Source organism: Vulpes vulpes, chromosome 1 (genome assembly GCF_048418805.1).
Source record: "Vulpes vulpes isolate BD-2025 chromosome 1, VulVul3, whole genome shotgun sequence".
Taxonomy (NCBI): domain Eukaryota; kingdom Metazoa; phylum Chordata; class Mammalia; order Carnivora; family Canidae; genus Vulpes; species Vulpes vulpes.
In genome coordinates, this window is record NC_132780.1 from 44,218,560 (window position 1) to 44,221,604 (window position 3,045).

General features: G+C 44.9%; 1 long non-coding RNA gene across 1 annotated transcript in view; it reads left to right on the forward strand.

Moving 5' to 3' along the window:
• Positions 1–1,757, forward strand: part of LOC140599607 (uncharacterized) — a 102,437-nt gene extending 100,680 nt beyond the window's left edge. Inside the window, exons 2-3 of the long non-coding RNA XR_012002451.1 lie at positions 451–589; positions 671–1,757. This is a non-coding gene — a long non-coding RNA (uncharacterized lncRNA). The remainder of the gene's footprint in view (positions 1–450; positions 590–670) is intronic.
• Positions 1,758–3,045: the final 1,288 nt, after the last annotated feature.

The window sequence follows — 3,045 nt, forward strand, 5'->3', positions numbered from 1 at the left end:
TTAAAAGCCCCAGCAAGCAGAGAAAGAGGAAGGAGAGCTGAGAGCTTCGAGGGGAGGAGGTGGAAAAGAAATGGTTGAGTCCAAGCTGGACCATCCTGAAGCAGTGAAAACCTTCTAAGTCCAAAGACAGGGTCACCCCTGCAGTTCTCAGAGAAGGATTCCTTTCTGACAGTTCCTTACTAATGACTCAGAAAATTTTGTTGCCATGAATAACTACTCAGGGTCAGTGAGGCCCAAAAGGGGGCATGTTATAGAAATGTGTGTGTGTGTGTGTGTGTGTGTGTGTGTTTAAAGCAAAAGCAGAGATCACAACCACAAGGCTTACATTGAATTTCAGAGTCTTGTGAAAGCACAGCTCTGAGTTAGTCTGAAAAATCTGAGGCACCCAAGGTAATGTAAGTTTAACTGATCATCTTTTCCTGATTATTTTACCCCTCACTTACTTTGCAGCAAACTGGTAGTCTGGAGCTCTGCTCACATGCAACCCACCCGCGCTGGAGCAGCTTCCTACAAGCACCCCACTTCCTGACACTTGAGAGCCACGGAATGGAAGGAGGCTCAGTTGCTTTAGAAGGCCCAGAATAAAAGGGTATTCCACTTTCTGCATAACTTTACATAATTAATAGTTTTCCATGCAAACTATTGTTTGACTTAATTGTTGTTTCAACAGCTGTTTTCATTAAATTGTAAAGCCCGCTGTATCTAATCCTTTGAGCACCACTATTGATAACAAGAACTGCTCTGAAGCTCGCTCTGGAGGAAGAGTTAGTTCCCTGCCAAGCTGGAAAACCGTCATGAAGTTACTTGAAAAATAAGGCCTACAGTGGGACTGGTTGTGTAGCTAATCCATTAGGCTTTTCAAAAGAGCCATGCTCTGTACCCTTATGGCTAAATTGACCCAACAACCAATCAATGCCTTTATTTGCTGCGTGGCTGCCCCTGAAGGGTCTTATAGCCAGGTCCAAGTCCTAATCAAAGCCTCCATCAGTACTGGGTCTCTGATGACATAAATGGCCAAACTTTCAACGCGGCTGGCTTGGGTCCAGTCACACCATTTTGAAGATACAAAGAGGCTGTGTTGCACGGTGGAATTCATTTTCTTGTTTACTTCCTCCAGAAACAAGAGCATCATCAGCACGCTCAGTGCATCGGATCAGACCGCGGAGTTGTTGACAGAAGCTTGGCGAGGCTTGCCAGCTTTCCACAAGAAACGCTGGCTTTCTTCTCATACACCCCCTACCGTTTGTGTCTCTGCCAATTGTAGCACATCAGAGCGGCCATTGAGATAATGACCGTGAAGTCTCATGATACACTTTGATGAAGTGTAACATTTTTTAAAGGATTTTTGTCTGTGCCAAAATGATCGAGGCAGCTGACTAAAACTCGCCCCATCAAAATCAAGGCTGATGAACAGCAGGCGGAGGCATGAGCCTCCCCAGAGAAGATGGGGGGATTTTGCAGCCAAAGTGTCTTTCTTTCCACGTCTATGTGCACCACAGTTTCCTTTTTTGAAAAGTCATCTTTGTTTCCGATGAATATATGTCAGTGGCTGATGCTTCAGCCTCCAACATTTCTTAATTCTTTTTTTTTTTTCCATCAACCCCCAGAAGATACAAGGAATGATTCCTCTCTGACAGTTCCCTATGAACGGCTTAGAAAATAACATTACTCAAAACGTGATCTTGGTTGGAAAAAGCATACTGGTTATTTCAGCCAGGAGGTTTTCAGGCAGAGGCTGACCCTGGATTAATGTTCAGGTAAGTTTGGTTTCTCTAGTCCAGCTGGAATTAAGAGTAGGTACACAAAAGTGGTTCTGAGCCGATGAAGGACAGAATCAAGCCAGGAGCAAGATTGAGAGCTTCTTTGGGGAGAAACATCATGTGATTAATTTATTGCCTGGCCCGTCATGAGTACCATTTATTGAACACCTGCTGTATTCACACAGCGTCTCTGATCTTCACAACAGCTCCAGTTTACTACCTCCATTTTAGGTGAGGAAGCCAAGACCCAGTGAGGAACCACGAGGCCTGGAGATGTTAAGTAACTCAGCCAAGGCCAGAGAGCTGGGAAGTGGGGAAGGCAGGGTCTGACCTGTGCGCTTGCTCACACGATGTGTTCTCTTCCCATCTGTGGTTCATTCCTTCCATTGTACGGCTGATACAGCTCTTTAAATGGTGCTCAGTGGGAGAAGAGGAAACAATTTGTGGTTGAATTGGTAAAGGCAATGAATAAAAGGGATTTACCGTTGGCCATTCTCACCTCTCAGTTTTTCAAGGAGACATTAGCTATGTGGCATCCTTTTGCACCAGTGAGCAAATGTATGCTCAGAAACAAGGTTTGGGCATGAGAGTAGCTGGAGTGAGGCTTTGGTGAAGCTCGGTCCGTCTGTAGTTTACCTTCTGATTCATGGTTAAAGCTCTGTCCGGTCTTGCCCTCGGGAGGAAGTGTGGGCGGTAAGCCCCAGGACTTCTCAGAATGTCACAATTGAAGAGACACCTGTGTTTCTGCAAGTCGATGCAGAAACCACAATGGAAAGGGGGTTACAGTTCAGTTGCCTTTCAAGTTTTTGTTTCTGCTTTTGGAGCAAGAATCTGTGTCAGAGTGGGATGGAGGGGATAAACTGGAGGAAGAGTGACAGTGAGGAAGTCAGGGAGAAGAGAATTATGATACAAATGCTTGTGTTTGAATGTGCCAGTGACATTCCCTTGGGTTTCTTTTAAATGTCTTCATATTGTATCCCTAAGTACAGTCAAATAAAAGGTGACAAAAGCTCAGACAACAGAACAAAGGTGCCAGGCTAATTTTGTGCACACATTGCAAGGAATAAACTACAGGGTTTCACTCCCCTGTTTCCAAAGAGAGCGTATTTCAGGAGTCAAGATGGATGCATCCCGGTTTGCACTTAGATCTTACTAATTATTTAGACTTTGAAAAGAAACAGCAACCCAAATCCAAGTGCTGCAGTAAAGCTTAGCACCAGACTTTGTACACCTGAGGCCTTGTGAAAGAGGAAGGCTAGCTGACCTCAGAGGTGTGGAGAAGGCT